Source organism: Crinia signifera, chromosome 4 (genome assembly GCF_055691185.1).
Source record: "Crinia signifera chromosome 4, ASM5569118v1, whole genome shotgun sequence".
Classification (NCBI taxonomy): domain Eukaryota; kingdom Metazoa; phylum Chordata; class Amphibia; order Anura; family Myobatrachidae; genus Crinia; species Crinia signifera.
In genome coordinates this window covers 313,701,339-313,722,096 of record NC_139220.1, presented here as the reverse complement: position 1 = coordinate 313,722,096, position 20,758 = coordinate 313,701,339, and the positions used below count along the sequence as shown (strand labels likewise).

The 20,758-nt window shown below is 48.5% G+C and overlaps 1 long non-coding RNA gene across 1 annotated transcript; it reads right to left on the bottom strand.

The window, feature by feature from the left end:
- Positions 1-394: 394 nt before the first annotated feature.
- LOC146075863 (uncharacterized) lies at positions 395-2,120 on the bottom strand. The gene is made up of 2 exons (XR_014473642.1): positions 1,770-2,120; positions 395-1,125 (listed from the first exon to the last, which is right to left on the bottom strand). It is a non-coding gene; the product is annotated as an uncharacterized LOC146075863 (long non-coding RNA).
- Positions 2,121-20,758: the final 18,638 nt, after the last annotated feature.

Below are 20,758 nucleotides of genomic sequence, written 5' to 3'. Positions count from 1 at the left end.
CGGGGAACCCCTATTTGTCGGGTTCCCTGATTTTTAATTACCGGCCCCGGCTTTCAGCCTGGTGCTGGTTACAGCTGTGGGGGGGACCCCACGCTGTTTTTTTTTTACACTGAAGCCTGCACGGATCTGACTGATCCGGAGCCCTGTACCTGTTTGTGCAGGATGATGCAATGAGATGGGCAGTTCTATTCCACAGCTTAGATCATAACCAAAGCATTTAGAGCAAGTGCACCGGTCATTGGTGAACATGTTGTATTTGTTTCAGTGAAGAGAGGTTTCAGTTAGTCTAACGCTAGAAACAGACATCTCACGTTACCACATCCACATGGCGAGATCTGTATAAACCGCTCAGGCCCAGCAACACCGCAAAATAAAGAGACCCAACGTCTGCAGCTCTTGATACAAAAGTTTATTACAAAATTAGACATTTATAACATTTAAACCATACATAAATAAATAGTCAAATAAAGTGCATGTATAGGAAGAGAAGTTTGCCTCTGTAGAACTGGTCGGGTTCAGTAAATGATTACCGCGAGCACCAGCATGCTTAGCTGGAGAGGGTCCCAGGAATACACAACATGGGACTATTGGGTATAGAGTCCCCTCCTGGATTACATGCACGCACCGGCTGCGGGCGAGGAGATTCCCAAATACAGAAAACATTCATACACTTCAGGGTCAATACTGTCATCCTAGGTATACTGAGCAAATACTGATTACATTAGGTTCTGATACTTCACCCCAAACACACCCCCCACACCACTAACTGTCACTCCACCGTAAAGTGACTTGTAACATTGGGTCACCATGGACAGCGGCCGTCAGCACGGCACGTGGCAGGTTGGACGCCACCTCTAGCTCGGTCTCCAAGTATTGCAGCCAGCTATGGCTCGGAAGACCATGCCAGCTGACGAGTCATTAAAGTAACAGAGGTGGCGTGTGAAAGGCTGCAGGCTCCTCCATTCGCCAGCCCGCAGATTTTCTGTATCCAGACTTAGAGTACCCTGGAGCCAGCTGGCACAGAGCTGAGCGTAGGATTCACAAGTAGGGCTTCCAGCTGGCAGGATTACATGAAGTATGTGCTCATCAACGCCATGTCTCGAATGTCATCGTTTGCCAAAGATGCTGATAGGGGACAGAAAAAAAAAATAATGATCTAACTGGGAATAAATGCTTCTTACTATACATAACCCATTTTTTTTTTTCAGTTCTGTCCATGGGGATTATAGCAACCATGGTTTCTATAGGTCAATCGTGATGGTATATTAGATCTACATTGTCTAGGTCGACATGAAAAAGATCAACATCGATGGCACAGCAAAACCGTTTTTTCTTTTTTTTTTTTTTCAAAGTGCTGAGACATGGAGCATAGCTCCGCTCCCCGACACCTGCGAAGCCCCACCCACGTATTTTGATTGGTCCAAAGGCCAATCATTCACACATAATTGAAGACCATCGATATGTGAAACTATCGATGGTCACCCATTGCATAGTTTTACACTATCGATGGCTATGTGCACTTTTGCCACTGATTTAATCACATACAAAATGCAGGGACATTATGTGGGAGCCAGGGAAACATACCCCAGGGGGTGTAATTCAGAGGTTATGGTCATGGCTGTAGCACACCAAGACCAACATGCCTGCGCCATACACTACAGGTGACCACCCCTGGTAACAGTACATGAAAACCGGCCTCTCTCTGCAGTAACGACTGCAGCCGACAACCCTTAAACCCTGTCCGACTACTTAAAGCCACGCCTCCTCACCTCTGCGACGAGATAACGCCCTCGACTTTCTGTACAGCCTCTTCAGCCACTTGATTGGCCCCTTCCCCGTGACATCGCCAGCTCCCTCCTCCGCGTCGCTAGGCAGCGGGGAGGACGCGCGGCAGAAGGGGCACGTGACCTCGCCGCTGTGAGCCGTCAGGTGATCCAGTCAGACGGAGCAGAGGACGTGCCGGCACGTGGGCAGGGGGCGCGGCCTCCGCGCCTCGCCGTAGTCATGGCAGCAGATGGCGCACTCCTCCTCCTCCTCCATGTCGTGGTCGGGCAGGGACTGTGTAAGCATGGCTGCTTCGAGCGTGTGACTGCTGTATGTGTGTGTTAGGTTTTGCCCGGGAAACCCGCGGCTTTTATAGCACAGGAGGCCCCGCCCGCGCCGGAAACAGATGATGTCACCTTCAATGGGGAGCCAATGAGGGGAGGGGGGTGGCCGAGCTGGCGTATTTCCCATCCTGCTGTTCGGGAAATGTTTACTGAGTGTCTCCGGTAATTGTACTGTCACAGATCATAGACTAGTTGCCAACTTGCCAAGTCAGCTGGGAACAAGCGGATTTGGGCTTTTTTTCGTGAGTTGCTTATTGTTTTTGATGGGTTTTTTTAGTAGCTTGTTTTGGGCTTGTTTTATTTTGGGCTTGGTGGTGTTTTTCTCTGTATCATTCAGTTATTCAGCACAGAGATAAGGGACAAACACAGGTGAGAACTAGGCTTATAGAAATGGTAATGCCTCCCGTTATCTATGTTGCTGCTTGTGTGTATGCAGTAGGGCTAATCTGATACAATGATGCTTGTAGTTAGATTGTTCTATCTTTTCTTAAGATGTCCACACATGGTACAACTTAACGGGTGCGATGTGCGCTCCCGCGCACATTGCACAGCACAAAAAGTATGTGCTCACTAGATTGCATTGCATCTCATTCAAAACGCATGCGATCTAGTACTGTCGCACCATGCACTATCCTATTCCGCCACGTTATTTCATGTTTTCCATGGAGGCGGAGAAAAAAAATCGAATCTCTCCATCGCATTGTGAAATACCGCAAGTCTTCCGTCGCGGTGTTTCCAGCCTATTAATTCAAATGTACAGATCGCGAACTCGTATGTACTAAGAGCAGCCGCGGAGGACAATAGAGATATTAATTTTGCTATATATATACCTGGCGAATTTACAAAGTATAGCACTTTTCCTTTAATTTATTCACAAAGCACACAGCTTAAAAAGCAGATGGCACACAATTTACATTACTGAAGACCACAGTTGTGCTCCCTGCCATCCTCTACGCTCAGCCATCCACTCTATCACCCGTTCCTATCCTCTCTGGCTTTTACTGTGCATGACGGCATCCACAGCTAGACTAGTGGATCGCGTTCTCAGCTGCGACCGCAAGTAACATAAAAAATGTTAAATACAGGGAAGACGAAGACGGAAACAGCTGGGAACAGGCTGCGAAAGCACCGAGAGCAGACAGCTATAGCAATACGGTAAATAGTACATCCCGCCCCCTGTATGGTAAATATTTCTCAGTGTGTACAAAGGACAATGTTCACTTGAGATTTTTCTTTTCTGAAAGTAAAATATCTCATATTTGGGCAGTTGTATGAAGGCGCGCTATGGGGAAGAAGGGGGAATTGGCGCATGTTATTTGCACTGATACCGCTTCTCCCCCATGTAAGAAAGAGCCGGTGTGCACAGGCCGCTATGCAAGGTAAATGTATGAACGGTCCACAGCGCTGACTGTTCCGCCCCCAGCCGCTATCCGCTTCAACAGCTGCAGGGTGACAAAGCCCTATACCCAAAACAGCGACATCACTGTCCCTTCTGCTGGCTTCGGGCTGCGCTGGGGATCTCGCGCATGCCCAGTACAGCCCTGGGCATGCGCTCAAGGGGACATCGCCAGAGGGGGGAGTTTGTGCTCGGCCGCTTCGGCAGACAAGATGCCTTGATAAAGGACATATAATCTAAAAACGCGTTGGCGGAGGGGACTTGTGGACTCTGGACATCACACCAGGACTTGAACACCTGCAGAAAGCATCCAGGGACGCCTGTGGTTTACCATCTTATGCTCTATATGTCTGCTATTGTATAGTAGACCGATCGATCTGTGAGAGTCAATTGTTTACACACAATTTTTATTGTATGGTATTTTAATCTATTAAAACGTTATTTCACCATTTGGACACATATTTTCTGGTTTTTTTTATGTGGAACAACTTGGAGAATATTGGAGTATCCGTTGGAGGTGTACTACTCCCTCAAATTTGAGCGCAATTTGTCCACCATTCATTTAGTGGACCACCACACAGGGTACGGTTCTCAACATATAGAATCCATTTGTGCTAGAAACCATACCTTAGGTTATCACACTATGGCCCTTATTCTGGTTGGTGTGGTAATATCCGATGTTTTGTGTTTGCGCATGTGCAGAGGCGTCTCTGCGCATGTGCGAGCGGGACGCACAGCCACATTCCGCATAAAATGTGTACACTACGAACAGGGGGTGGAGAGGGGTGTGAAGGGCTGTTTGGGCTCATTACCATATGTTTACACCCCGCGTTTCATGGGCGTTCCCTTGCAAACGCTGGGCGTACGTATGGTAATGCGGTCGTGACGCACGTGTAGGGGGCGGACATATGACATTGCCGGATGTCAGCTGCCCGCCCAGATCCCTGCTTTTGCACGGAGAAATGCCCGTGTGGTCTGAGGTTGCGGGAGCTGCCTGGCCACTCGGTCCTGCATTCGATGGTCTGCGACCATCGAATGATGGGGGAGGTTCCCTGAGATGGAGGAGGTGTATTCATGAGAAATACACATGCGGTACACAGCTTCTTACTGCGTATGGACGGAGTTGGTGATCCGTATGGAAGGTGGGGTTTAGGACGCACGGTGCTGGCCGCATATTCGGATCCGGCCGCACCGATCAGAATAAGGGCCTATATGTGGTTTTCTTTCCTTCCATGTCACACGAGTCACCATCAGGGACATCTGGGACGGAGTGACATCTGGCTACATAAATAGAAGGAGCGCTTGAAAATCCTGTCGGTATTTCCCTTTTCCATTGTTACATTTGGTGTGTTTGGTGACACACTCACCGTACAGGTTCGAGCTTGCCCCTAAGCGCAGGATTTTATCCCAGAACTTTTTTCTGTGTACAGATTATCAGAATATTTGTCACGGCACCCCTAGGTGCAAAGTTTGCTTTCAAGAATTTCAGAAAACAATATTAAATGAAATAAGATGTGCTTATATGTCATCCTTAGGTCCAGTTATGTGGCGAGGGACAGGATTCACTTCTGTTTATCCACATATTTAATAACTGGAAGCCACAAGCACTGATTTTGCCTATTACATTGACCATAAATAATTTGAATCGGTTCTGGACAACCAAACCAAGGCACCCCTGCAAGTGCTCCGAGGCACCCCAGGGAGCCTAGGCGCACAGTTTGGGAACCACTGGTATACAGTATAAACAATATAAACAGGTGGGGGAACATGTACAGTCATATCGAAAGTTATTCCGAGGGGACACCGTGTTAGATTATGTGCAAAGGGTTATAGCACGACTAGACAGTGATGTGTTCATGAGTTCACGTGTCAACAGGTGAACCGCTTGAGGAAATAAACCTTTTAGGCTTCTGGTGGGAATGGCCCTGTAGTGTCTGCCTGATGGCAGCAGGTTAAACAAGCCATGGGCAGGATGTAGTTGGTCCTTCACAGTGAGGTCAGTGGCTGGTGAGGCACTGGTCTGTATGCAGTGGTGCAAGTACAATTTTTTTTTTTCTTAGGTGGTACCAAAAATGGTTGTGGTCAAGTTTCATAACAATAGCGGCATGGTCACATTATGCCAAACACAGTAATGCCCCTTAAACATTATGACACACAATGTAATGCCCATGACACAATATGCCACATACCGTAATACCCATCTACACACATTATGCCACACAAGGTAACACCCAGTACATATAATACCACGCTACATAATGCCCATTACATATTACACCACACACTGTAATGCCTATTGCATATTATACAACGCAACATATTGCCCATTACATATTATGCCACACTGCAATGGCCATTACATATTGTGCCACACACCGTAATGGCAATGACAGAATATGCTACACAGCGTAATGCATACACCGTAATGCATATCACACATTATGCCACACACCGTAATGCCCATTTGGACATTATGCCACACACACACAGGTATGTTGCTGACCACTTTTTATGTCCCACACCCAAAATTGCCCCAAGCAAATTATGCCCCAATAGTAAGGCTTCAAATTACTCACTTCCCTGAGTTTCTTGGCAAAAGATGCAGAAAGCTGCATCTTCTCCCAGCAGTGGAAGCAATTCCGGGTATTACTACACACGCAATGGTGTAATAATACATTTTGGGCCCTTTCATGGAATATTAGTGTCGCTTAAATGCATAATGCCCCCTGCAGTGTGGGGTAGATGCATAATGCCCCCTGCAGTGCGGTGCAGATGCATAATGCCCCACTATTGTTGCTTAAAAGAATGCCTCTAGTAGGACTTAACGTCGTACATGCTCGTTGCCATGGAGGTTGCATGCTTATTGCCATGGGGGTACATGCTCATTGCCATGGGGGGTTGCATGCTCATTTCCATGGAGGTTACATGCTTGTTGCCATGGGGTTTACATGTTTGTTGCCATGGGGGGGTTACATGCTCATTGCCATGGGGTTTTATATGCTCGATGCCATGGGGGTTATGGCTGGCTGACACTGAGTAGAATTTGACGACAAGAGGTATTCGTGCATACTCACCCTGTCCTCCTAGGCCTGCAGCTCCAGCATGGTGATGACACACAAGTTGATTGATTGACAGGTGAAGACCTTCGTCGGCAGCCTGGACTGTGGCCTCTCCACCATGTCCGGCAGGGCAGCCAATGGCCAGCCATGCAGCAGGCCAGGCGGGTGAAGGGCTTCAGGACACCGCTGCTCCTGGCCCGGGGACAGGCAGGTGGAGGGCTTCAGGACACCGCTGCTCCTGGCCCGGGGACAGGCAGGTGGAGGGCTTCAGGACACCGCTGCTCCTGGCCCGGGGACAGGCAGGTGGAGGGCTTCAGGACACCGCTGCTCCTGGCCCGGGGACAGGCAGGTGGAGGGCTTCAGGACACCGCTGCTCCTGGCCCGGGGAGGAGAGAATAGCCTTCACAGAAGCGCTCCAGCCAGGACTCCTCAATGCCACAGTAACAAAGTTCTACATCAGCCGCAGCTTCTCAGCACCCAGCAGCCAGCCGATCACCATGAACGCGTCTAAGGTAGCGCACCCCACCCACATTGATGAGCAGGCTCCGCCGGACACAGACGCTCCTGTGTCCCGACCCTCCTGGCCTGCTTGTACCGGTGCCACCACGAACTGGTAGAGGTGGGTGAGGGCAGTGCAGGGTGGGTGCCGACAGTGAGGGGGGGTGGGGGCTTTCCGGTGGCTTCAGTGACAGGGTATGCTTTCATATTGGCTGAATGCACGACCCTGTCACTGCGGCACTTGTAGTGGTGCTGCCTCTGCTTGTTTTTTAAATGGGCTTTTACAGCCCCCTGCTTCCAGCCTTTTGTAAGGGGCAGCTGGAGGCACGGCTTTCGTTGCCTCCGAAATTACATTAAAATCAAGCAACAATTTGTATTAACATAAGTGTCAGAAGTATCTTCTTTGTATTATTTTAATCTGCCTCCCCTGACTGCACGTCCCTGGTCCTTTACTATCTTCGTTGCCAGCTTTTTTGCTCTGGACAGGTGCAGGTCCTGGACAGAGGGAAGGTCCGCCCCGATTATCTTCTCCGCAGTTCTGACTACCTTTTGGAGTTTGCATTTGTCTCTCTCCCCGCTGAAGCCGCACCAGACCAATATTGAGGGGCACAGTACAGACTCCACAATTGCGGAGTAGCTTCTGCTCCTCTTCTACATCGCGATTGTGGAGTCTGTACTGTGCTCCTCAATACTGGTCTGGTGCGGCTCCGCCAGGGAGAGAGACAAATGCAGACTCCAAAAGGTAGTCAGAACTGCGTATAAGATAATCGGGATGGACCTTCCCTCTGTTCAGGACCTGTACCCGTCCAGAGCAAAAAAGCGGGCAACGAAGATAGTTGTATTATTGAAATGCTCAGACCCACACTATGTATTACTGTACTACTCAGCCCTGCACCATGTATTGCTGTAATACGCAGCCCTGCCCTATGTATTACTGTACTACTCTCAGCCCTGCTCCATGTATTACTGTAATAATCAGCCCTGAACTATGTAATACTCAGCCCTGCACCATGTATTGCTGTAATACGCAGCCCTGCCGTATGTATTACTGTAATACTCTCATCCCGGGCCTGCACCATGTATTTCTGGAATACTTTCAGCCCTGCTCCATGTATTACTGTAATAGTCAGCCCTGCGCTATGTAATACTGTAATACTCAACCCTGTACTATGTATTTATGGAATACTCTCAGCACTGCAACATGTATTACTGTAATACTCTCAGCCCTGCCCCATGTATTACTGTAATACTCAGCCCCGCACTATGTATTATTAAAATACTCAGGACTGCACTATGTAATACTCAGCCCTGCCGTATGTATTTCTGGAATATTCTCAGCACTGCACCATGTATTGCTGTAATACTCAGCCCTGCAGTATGTATTATTATAATACTCAGCACTGCAGTAAGTAATACTGTAATACTCAGCACTGCAATATGTATTTCTGGAATACTCTCAGCCCTGCCCTGCACTATGTAATACTGTAATACTCAGCCCTGCACCATGTATTTCTGGAATACTCTCAGCGATGCTCCATGTATTACTGTAATACTCAGCCCTGTACTATGGCCCTTATTCAGATCTGATTGTAGTACAAATGTGATTGGAAAATGGGCAAAACCATGTGCACTGCAGGTGGGGAAGATGTAACATGTGCAGAGAGAGTTAGATTTGGGTGGGGTATGTTGAAACTGAAATCTAAATTGCAGTGTAAAAATAATGCAGCCAGTTTTTACCCTGCCCAGAAACAAAATAACTCACACAAATCTAACTCTCTCTGCACATTACATCTGCCCCACCTGCAGTGCACATGGTTTTGACCATTTTCCAAACAAATTTGTACTGCGATCACATCTGAATAAAGGCCTATGTACTACATTAATGAGGGCTGGCTAAACCATTAGGCAGCTGCCCAAGGGCTCTAGTATCTGGGGGCCGCCGCTGAGTCTGACTATGACAAAATGAAGGATGACTCAGGGAGAGGTGTTATTGAACCTAATGCAAGCGGCAGGTGTTGAACGTCTCAGATGCCCCCTCCAAGCTGTCACCGGAGGTATTGGTGTGTGGGTGGTCGGAGCAGGACGCTGGAGTTTTGCCTAGGGTGCTGACATACCTTCCACTGGCCCTGACTGTATACTCTCAGCCCTGCACTATGTATTACTGTAATACTCAGCCCTGCACTATGTATTACTGTAATACTCAGCCCTGCACCATGTATTACTGTAATACACTCAGCACCGCTTCATGTTATTATTACTGTTATTTAGAGTGGTGCTAAGTGGGTTAATCATACATGACCAGTTATGTGGCGAGAGAGGGGTTAATCGTACATGACTCAGTTATGTGGCGGGAGATCATACATGACCAGTTATGTGGCGGGAGAGGGGTAATCATACATGACCCAGTTATGTGGCGGGAGAGGGGTAATCATACATGACCCAGTTATGTGGCGGGAGAGGGGTAATCATACATGACCCAGTTATATGGCGGGAGAGGGGTTAATCATACATGACCAGTTATATGGCGGGAGAGGGGTTAATCATACATACATGACCAGTTATGTGGCAGGAGAGAGCTAATCATACATGACCTGTTATGTGGCGGGAGAGGGGTTAATCATACATGACCAGTTATGTGGCAGGAGAGAGCTAATCATACATGACCTGTTATGTGGCGGGAGAGGGGTTAATCATACATGACCCAGTTATGTGGCGAGAGAGGGGTTAATCATACATGACCAGTTATGTGGCGGGAGAGGGGTTAATCATACATGACCAGTTATGTGGCGGGAGAGGGGTTAATCATACATGACCAGTTATGTGGCGGGAGAGGGGTTAATCATACATGACCAGTTATGTGGCGGGAGAGGGGTTAATCATACATGACCCAGTTATGTGGCAGGAGAGGGGTTAATCATACATGACCAGTTATGTGGCGGGAGAGGGGTTAATCATACATGACCAGTTATGTGGCGGGAGAGGGGTTAATCATACATGACCCAGCTATGTGGCGGGAGAGGGGTTAATCATACATGACCAGTTATGTGGTGAGAGAGGGGTTAATCATACATGACCCAGCTATGTGGCGGGAGAGGGGTTAATCGTACATGGCCCATTTCTGTGGCGGGAGAGGGGTTAATGATACATGACCCAGCTCTGTGGCAGGAGAGGGGTTAATCATACATGGCCCAGTTATGTGGCGGGAGAGGGGTTAATCATACATGACCCAGCTATGTGGCAAGGACCGGCAGCAGGTGACAGGAAGATGAGGTAATGATTTGGTGAGTCACAGGCTGCAGGGGAAGGGGGGGGGGGGCTGCAGATTAGCATGTACGACACGTATATATATATCCGTGTGCTCAGGGGATCCCCAGTAGCTGGCTGAGACCAGTGATGAGTGACAGACAGGGCGAGTGATCGGGAAGTGGGTGTAGGATGCTGACAGACACAGCTCCTGCCGGTAATCAGATCCTACTATCACAAGATACATTCCTCACCATTAAATCATATCAGGGCGCACCTCTGTGGTCTGCCCCTTACTGGCACACAGCCACAACAATAATAATAATAATAATGTTATTTGTATAGCGCTCTGTCTACAGCAGGACTCTTTACAGACATAAAAACATGCACATAGTACAGAAGAGGTAAGTAATACAGCCGTAGAGAAACCACACAGACCTAAAACATGCATATAGTACAGAAGAGGTAAGTAATACAGCCGTAGATAAGCCACACAGACATAAAAACACGCACATAGTACAGAAGAGGTAAGGAATACAGCTGTAGAGAAGCCACACAGACATAAAAACACGCACATAGTACAGAAGAGGTAAGTAATACAGCCGTAGATAAGCCACACAGACATAAAAACATGCACATAGTACAGAAGAGGTAAGTAATACAGCCGTAGAGAGGCCACACAGACATAAAAACATGCACATAGTACAGAAGAGGTAAGTAATACAGCCGTAGAGAGGCCACACAGACATAAAAACATGCACATAGTACAGAAGAGGTAAGTAATACAGCCGTAGAGAAGCCACACAGACATAAAAACATGCACATAGTACAGAAGAGGTAAGTAATACAGCCGTAGAGAAGCCACACAGACATAAAAACATGCACATAGTACAGAAGAGGTAAGTAATACAGCCGTAGAGAAGCCACACAGACATAAAAACATGCACATAGTACAGAAGAGGTAAGTAATACAGCCGTAGAGAAGCCACACAGACATAAAAACATGCACATAGTACAGAAGAGGTAAGTAATACAGCCGTAGAGAAGCCACACAGACATAAAAACATGCACATAGTACAGAAGAGGTAAGTAATACAGCCGTAGAGAAGCCACACAGACATAAAAACATGCACATAGTACAGAAGAGGTAAGTAATACAGCAGTAGAGAAGCCACACAGACATAAAAACATGCACCTAGTACAGAAGAGGTAAGTAATACAGCCGTAGAGAAGCCACACAGACATAAAAACATGCACATAGTACAGAAGAGGTAAGTAATACAGCAGTAGAGAAGCCACACAGACATAAAAACATGCACCTAGTACAGAAGAGGTAAGTAATACAGCAGTAGAGAAGCCACACAGACATAAAAACATGCACCTAGTACAGAAGAGGTAAGTAATACAGCCGTAGAGAAGCCACACAGACATAAAAACATGCACATAGTACAGAAGAGGTAAGTAATACAGCAGTAGAGAAGCCACACAGACATAAAAACATGCACGTAGTACAGAAGAGGTAAGTAATACAGCCGTAGAGAAGCCACACAGACATAAAAACATGCACATAGTACAGAAGAGGTAAGTAATACAGCCGTAGAGAAGCCACACAGACATAATATGTTTTCATCCCATCCACAAGTGTACCAGATGAGGCAGCCATGTTGGGCGCGCTACGGAGATTGGAGGAATAGCACACGGTGCATATTATTTTGATAATATAACTGTCCTTATCTCATGAGGTTTAGGCCCAGGGGGGCAGTCCTGATGTTCTCAGCTGGTGGACCTGGTCCTGGTGATTTCTCCCCACTACTCCCTGATTACCATGAGGGGTAGGCCCAGGGGGGCAATCCTGATGTTCTCAGCCGGAGAGGTGGTGGACCTGGTCCTGGTGATCTCTCCTCACTACTCCCTGCTTACCATGTGGGATAGGCCCAGGGGGGGCAGTCCTGATGTTCTCAGCTGGTGGACCTGGTCCTGGTGAAATCTCCCCACTACTCCCTGTTTACCATGAGGGGTAGGCCCAGGGGGGCAATCCTGATGTTCTCAGCCAGAGAGGTGGTGGACCTGGTCCTGGTGATCTCGCCTCACTACTCCCTGCTTACCATGAGGTATAGGCCCAGGGGGGGCAGCCCTGATGTTCTCAGTCGGAGAGGTGGTGGCCTGGGTGGCACAGTCCTTAGCTGGTTCAAATAATTTCTCACTGGCAGGTCACAGAGAGTTTAATCGGGAGTATACTCTTCACCACCAGTGCCGTTGTCTTGTGGTGTCCCACAGGGTTCTATACTATCTCCCATGCTTTTTGCAGTATACATGCTTCCACTTGGTGACATAACCAGACGCCATGGCCTGGTCTACCATTGCTATGCAGATGATACCCAACTGTACCTGTCCTTTGCTCCAGGCACCGATAACACAATAACAACCTTAAATGGCTGCCTAGCTGAGCTCCAGGAGTGGATGAGTGCCCGTTGGCTGAGACTGAACCCTAATAAAACAGAAGTCCTGATGATAAATCACAGGACAAGACGGCAGCATAGCCAACTGACAGGTCTTAAGCTGGGGGGCACAGTACTAAAAAACTGATCATGTGTGGAATCTTGGTGTTGTCCTGGATAATGGTCTGACATTTAAACATCAGGTGTCGGCCACAATCAAATCCTCATTCTTTCATCTGAGAAACATAGCCAGAATCAAGCACTTAATTCCCTCAGAAGACCTGCCTAAAGTCATACATGCATTTATATAATCACGCCTATACTACTGCAATGCTCTCTACCTGGGTCTTCCAGCAAAAGAATTGCAGCGCTTGCAGCTGGTACAAAATGCAGCTGCCAGACTATTTACTAACCAGCCCCGCTCCTGCCACAGAACTCCCATTCTCTATGCCCTTCACTGGCTACCTGTAAAATGGCAAATCGTTTTCAAGATTGGCTTACTCACTTTCAAGGCCCTACATGACCAGAGCCCAAGGTACCTGCAGCAGCTTCTGATTCCTTACTGTCCTACTCGATTACTACGATCTGTTGAAGAAGGACTACTAACAGTACCCAGAATTTCCCTGAATTCATTTGGGGGTCGAGCTTTCAACTTTGTTGCTCCAACTCTGTGGAACTCTCTTCCTCGCACAGTGCGAGAAGCCTCCACTGTAGAATCCTTTAAAAATAGACTAAAGACGTACGTATTTACTCAAGCATTTCACTGACATCCACTGTTAAGCTTGTTTTGTATTTCGAGCTGTAAAGACAATGGTACAGCACTTTGAGTCCTATTGGGAGAAAAGCGCTATATAAATATCATTATTATTATAGGTGGTATACCTGGTCCTGGTGATATCTCTCCACTAATCCCTTTTTACCATGAGGGGGCAATCCTGATGTTCTCACTTGGAGAGGTGGTGGACCTGGTCCTGGTGATATCTCCCCACTACTCCCTTCTTACCATGAGGGGTAGGCCCAGTGGGGCAGTCCTGATGTTCTCAACCGGAGAGGTGGTAAACCTGGTCCTGGTGATCTCTCCTCACTACTCCCTTCTTACCATGAGGGGTAGGCCCAGTGGGGCAGTCCTGATGTTCTCAGCCTGTGGACCTGGTCCTGGTGATATCTTCCCACTACTCCCTGTTTACCATTAAGGGTTGGCCCTGGGGGGCAGTGCTGATGTTCTCAGCTGGTGGACATGGTCTTGGTGATCTCTCCCCACTGCTCCCTGCTCACCATATGGGGTAGGACCAGGGGCAGTCCTTAATTTCTCAGCCGGAGAGGTGGTGGACCTGGTCCTGGTGATCTCTCCTCACTACTCCCTGCTCACCATGAGGGGCAGGACCGGGGGCTGTCCTGATGTTCTCAGCCGGAGAGGTGGTGGACCTGGTCCTGGTGATCTCTCCCCACTACTCCCTGCTTACCATGAGCGATAGGCCTGGGGGCAGACCTGATGTTCTCAGCCGGAGAGGTGGTGGACCTGGTCCTGGTGATCTCTCCCCACTACTCCCTGCTCACCATGGGGGATAGGACTAGGGGCAGTCCTGATGTTCTCAGCTGGAGAGGTGGTGGGACTGGATCTGGTGATCTCTCCCCACTACTCCCTGCTTACCATTAGGGGTAGGCCTGGGGGCAGTCCTGATGTTCTCAGCCGGAGAGGTGGTGGACCTGGGTCTGGTGATCTCTCCCCACTACTCCCTGCTCACCATGAGGGGTCGACCTGGGGGCAGTCCTGCTGTTCACAGCCAGAGAGGTGGTGGACATGGTTCTGTATTCTCACAGCAGAGGTGAGGAGAGGCCTCACCAGATTTTCTCAGTGTGTACCCACTATATCGTTAATGAAGCGCACATCGTTAAAGACACCCCCCCCCCCCCCCCCCGTTGTCTTCTGTAATTGCTGCTCAAATTGACAATATCGTCAGAGACTGCATGTACGCAGTTTATTTACGTTAAATACATTTGTTTTATTGAAGTATCAGGTGTCCATACTGGCTAATACTATGGTGTGGAAAACAGCACATCCAATAAATATAATTAGTGCCTGCAAGATGCAGACAGACAGTATCCACAATAAAATATCATTTAATACACCTACTTATATGATTAGGGATGAACTCCCACAAGGTCAAATTGCATTTGGAATTTATTGCATAGGCAACACATTAATCATGTATACTGTGCTGCATGAGAAGAAAAGAAATATCACAGCGAATATATATTGCTGTAAACAAGAAACCCCATATTGCAGACAGCAATACATACTTGCCTACCCTCCACATACGGACAGGAGGCTCTCCTGCCCCCCCCCCCCCCCCCCCCCCACACGGAAAGGTGGAAAAATATCCCACGTTCCCCGCCAGAGACCCAAGTGTCCCCATGCACCCTCCTCCCTCGGCCACCCACAGATTACAAGTGGGTGATCCAGGGAGGCTATGATGACACAATTGGCGTTTAATTGTATCATTGTAGCCCCGCCCCTGCTGTAGAGTGCTTGCTTGCACTGGATAGCAGAGGGCGGAGCCAATATGATGTGATCATGAAGCCACGCCTCCAGACATCCCACTTGCTGCCAGCCACACCCCCTGTGCGCTTAACACAGCGCCCACCTTCTGACTTTATTCATATTTGCCCTTAACCACACTTGTCTACTTATCCGGAACGCACTCCCGCTGTATGGTGGGGGCAGGAGCCACAATGATGCGATAGATTGTGCCATCCACACTCCCTGTCTCAGCCACTGCCATACCCACTAGAGATTCAAATATGTTATCATCTGAAAACATTGCGCAAATATCTATGTGTAAGCTGTGTAACCAGAAATAGCATTTCTCTGGATCACATTAGGGCCAGAATGACGTTACCGTATTACGTAAGTTATATATTTATATTGCTCTTGTGACAATGACATAGTATATTTACTGTGTGTAGTGATGTAAGCTGGCCATGGGGATGGACTCTGGACCCTGCCCTGAGGAAGCGACAGAGATGATGCAGACTGAGCACGAAGCACGCTGCAGTCACTGCCACTATGGAGTAAATTTAGTAAGCCGGCCATATATGGCCGATCCCCGTACGGACGGTCCGAACAGGATCGGACGTATAGGACCCGAACATACAAATGGAAAATAATACAAATTTACAAAGCTGTCGTATTCTCCAATACTCCAATTCTTCGTATTTTCCAATGTTGTAGCCATTCGTATTGATCAGATCCGTGCAATGCTGCCCTGTGTAAAATAATAAATAAGCGGCATGGGGTCCTCTTCGGGGATTCGGTATGAAATCCCGACAGACAAAATCCTGACACGGTCAAAATACCGACATATAGAATGTACAGTTGAAACAGTCAACATGACTTTGTGTCGACAGGTCGCGAGGTCGACATGGGTTTTTTTACCCAAATGTCGACACGGTTGGAAGTGAACCTCAGCCCTGCGCATTGCTCGCTTCGCTTGCGATGCTTCGGGCACAATAGTTTATTCTCCCACCACGCCCTAGTGCAGGGCTGGGCAACACCGGCCCTCCAGATGTTAGTGAACTACACATCCCAGGAAGCTTTGCATTAGTTTTGCTATGTGGCCATGCTGAAACTGATGCAAGGCATGCTGGGATGTGTAGTTCATCAACATATGGAGGGCCGGTGTTGCCCAGCCCTGCCCTAGTGGATGGTAGGGCATGAAATACTGCCTGTCGGAACATGTCGAGTCAAAAAGCAGTGAAAAAAACCCTGTCGACACAGTCATGTTGACTGTTTCATCTGTACATTCTATATGTCGGTATTTTGACCTTGTCGGGATTTTAAATGTCAGGATTTTGTCCTTGTCGGTATTATGACCCATTCGGGATTTTGACTGCAACCCCCCCACAGCTATAACCAGCCCCAGGCTCATTGAACCGGTCCTGGTTTTAGAAATTCAGGGGGGACAAAAAATTGGGTCTGTCCTAGTTCACAAAATACGTATGGACCCAGGGGGAGAGGGGACCTCCCCAATAAAGGGGTCCCCCCCTCCAGGATAACCCCGGGCCGAAGCCTGGGGCTGTCCCTGGGCACCTGGCTGATTTTTTTTGTGTAAAAATAAACTATTGGGTTTTGTGGTGGAACTACAAGTCCCAGCAAGCCTGCCCCGCATGCAGGGACTTGGAGAACCACAAGTCCCAGAATGTGGGGCATTAAAGGGCCCGCTGGTACTTGTAGTTCGACAACAAAACCAATAGTGAAATAAGACACCTAAGAGAAATGAAACTTTATTTCTTGTTACAATCATTCATACATACTCACTTATGGATTCCAACGTAGGCCCGTCCTCTTCTCCAGTAGAATCCGATAGGGTTACCTGCGGAAGAATATTATACTCACCAACTAATGCGGTGTAGATCTGGTCCGCTTCTTTCCAAGTAGGCATCCACGGGGTTAAAACAAGAAAAGCATCTCCTGGAATCATCGTACTGGAGAAGCCGTAAGTGTTTGTTTACACTTGTGGCTCCCTTCCCCCCCCCCCCCCCCCCCCCAAACTGGGTGATTGGCCGATAACATCAGACACCATGGCCCTTATTCTGATCGGTGCGGATATATCCGCGTGCAATCGGCCCGCCGATGTTTTGTGTCTGCGCATGTGCAGAGGCGTCTCTGCGCATGTGCGAGCGGGGCGTACGGCCAAATCCCGCATGATCTGTGAACATTCCGAACAGGGGGTGGAGAGGGGCGTGAAGGGCTATTTGGGCTCATTACCATATGCATACGCCCTGCGTTTCATGGGCGTTCCCATGCAAATGCTGGGCGTACGTATGGTAATGCAGTCTTGACGCACGTGTAGGGGGCGGACATTTGACATCGCCGGATGTCAGCTGCCCGCCCAGATCCCTGCTTTTGCACGGAAACATGTCCGTGTGGTCTGAGGTTGCGGTAACTGGTGGAGCATTCGATCCTGCATTTGATGGTCTGCGACCATCGAATGATGGGGGAGGTTCCCTTAGATGGAGGAGGAGTATTCCGTGAAAAATACACGTGCGGTCCGTTCGGCCAGCTTCTTACCGCGTACGGACAGAGTTGGCGATCCGTATGGAAGGCGGGGTTTCGCACGCACGGTCCTGGCCGCATATTCGGCTCCGGCCGCACCGATCAGAATAAGGGCCCATGTCCTCCCCCAACCAATCAGAAACGAAGCAGGCTGCAGACCTCGCCACAAAAAGGTGTTCTACTGATCATTCGTATTTATATACGGCCGCATTCGTATGATAGGACATCATTTGATGCGATGTTTACCTACATTTTACACATAAAATGGTTACGAATATGACCAATTATTCCCATTTCATCTTAGTAAATTTCCCCCTATGTTGCCCATTTATAATGGATCCCATACTGAATGCGATGTAGCAGGATATTACTGCCCAGGGTCGCATTGCAATGTGTGATCCCATCACTGGGATCTGAAGGCTGAAAGGAGCCTGTCTCTGCGATCTGCTCTGTGTTGAGTATGGGCGCTCCACTAGACCGTACTGAACAGCGGCCACTTCAGGGGGCGGTTCTGGGGAACCCACTGCCCGGCCGGAGGTGCTTGGCATTCCGGATATTGGTAAATCAGACAGCATGGCATATGCCCATAGACAGCTGTGTGCGGCAATGGAGGGGTCGCAGCGGTCCCTTAGTCACACATATGGGGATATTTAATATTTGTGGCTAATATTTTGGGGCTATAGCAGCAAATATACTAAAATAAAAGGGTCCGTCTGATACCATCAGGGCTACAGTATCTGTAGATGTGTGGGACTACAGGCAGAAGGGATGCTGGGACATGTAGTTTCAGAAGTGACCTATGTAACTGTTTTAAACAGCCAGAAAGTTACAGTACCCAGTGCTCTGCTGCCTTCTGCTGTCCACCTCTGCCTCCCACTGGTTTCTCCTGCCCTTCATACACTCCTGCTTTCCACAGTCACCCTCTGCCTCCCACTGCCTTATGCTGTTCCCTTCTGCCTCTCCCTGTCACCAACTGGTTCGCCTGGCCCTTGTTACACTCCTGCTTTCCACTGTCACCCTCTGCCTTCCACTGCCTTATGCTGTCCCCTTCTGCCTCTCCCTGTCACCCACTGGTTCCCCCTGTGCTTCTTACACCTCTGCTTTCCACTGTCACCTTCTGCCTCCCACTGCCTTCTGCTGTCCTCCTCTCCCTGTCACCCACTGTTTCCCCCTGCCCTTCTTAAACCCCTCATTTCCATTGTCACCCTCTGCTTCCCCTGCATTATACTGTCACCCTCTGCCTCTCCCTGTTACCCACTTCTGTGTAGCATATTGTGAACTAGGGCTGGAGTTAGATGCAGAACTACCATTGGTGCAGCAGGTGCAGTACACTGCCCCTGTCACCCTCTTCCTGTCCCCCACTGTTTGTGAACTTGGGCTGGGGTGGAGGAGGGAGGCCCAAATAATAATTTTGCACCTGGGCTCTCTACCCACAAGTTCTGATTCAGAGGTGGATGCAGTTTGTACAGCAGCGGCATGGATGCCGCTGTTGCGTGTAAGTACGCTGTGACCATAAAATAGCTCTATCTTCTAAGAAGAGATTGGTAATAGATGGAAGTCCTCTCCATAAATCATAATTAACATGAACATACTGCACTTATTCTTCCTCCTGGGTATTACCTCGGTCGCCATGGTGACCTGTAAATAAAAAACATCTCAAATCCAAATGAACGCAGACTCCTTACATACATAACCCACCCATACGGGGGAGCTGCCAGCACACATGTTACTATAGGTTTCCCAGAATGTAGCACGCGCCAAGCTACGTGACGTGACAGGTGTGAGAGCAACGCCCCGGGGTCAGACAGGGCGGAGAGAGATGTATACACAGTATACGCCACCTTCACACAGCAAATATAGACAATAGTTACATGCACCCATCAACCATACAGCACAACCGTCCGCCTAATACAGTGTAGGTCCCTCTCCTGCCACCAACACAGCTCTGACTCTGAGGCACGGACTCCCAATCTGTCCTGGGGTATCTGACACCAAGACGTCAGCAGCAGACCCTATAAGTCCTGTAAGTTGCGAGTTGGGGCCGCCATACTGTAGCTCAGTTTCAGATTCCAGCACGACCCACGGGTGCTCAATCAGGCGGAGATCCGGGGAGATTTGGAGGCCGAGTCAATGACTCTTTGGCCGGTATTCAATGAGGCTGATTCGCCAGGTTTTTATGGCGATTTTGTGCTGTAAGGCGAATTTCTGACAAAAACGGTGAATCACCCTATTCAATGACCAGATGGCGAATACATTTCAAGGTTTTTTTGCCATGATTCACAGAGTAGCAATCGCTATCTTTTTATGGTGAAGTGGAAGGTGAACTTTTAAAATAAAGTGTTTTGTTTTTTACATTTGGTGTCAAAAAATCAGGAATTTTATTCTGAGGAGGGGCATGCTATTTTTATTAATGTGCTGTAAGCACATGAATATATATTTAATTAAAAAATATATATATTTTTTTTTTTTACACAGAGCAGCCAGCAGGGGGCCGGAGCCGAGCCGCTCATTACATATTCATATATTCACTTCACCCAATCATTACATATGCATGATCGGGTGTAGTGAATATACCCGGTCCCCTGCTGGCACCCCCGGGGGGCAGCCGTTGAATACCGGAGCCGGCGAGGCTCCGGAACGCGGCGACCAGTGGCGAATGTGCAGCGAATCCTAAACAGGATTTGCTGCATGTCGCCAGTATTCACACCTCCTTCCCATAGCGTGTCCTGGTGTCATCTCCTCCCCAGGTGTACAATGCCCCCAGCCATCCTCCTGTGTTAGTAAATGTGGCCGATTCTGGTTGTCTCGGCCAATAGTATATTGGTCAACAGGCAAAAGGTCCACATGTGTCAGGTCGACATTGACAAAAGGTTGACATAATCAATAGGATGGCATGGCAAGCAATAGGTTGGCTTGGCAATGGTTGACACATGAAAAGGTCGACATGATTTTTTCACAAT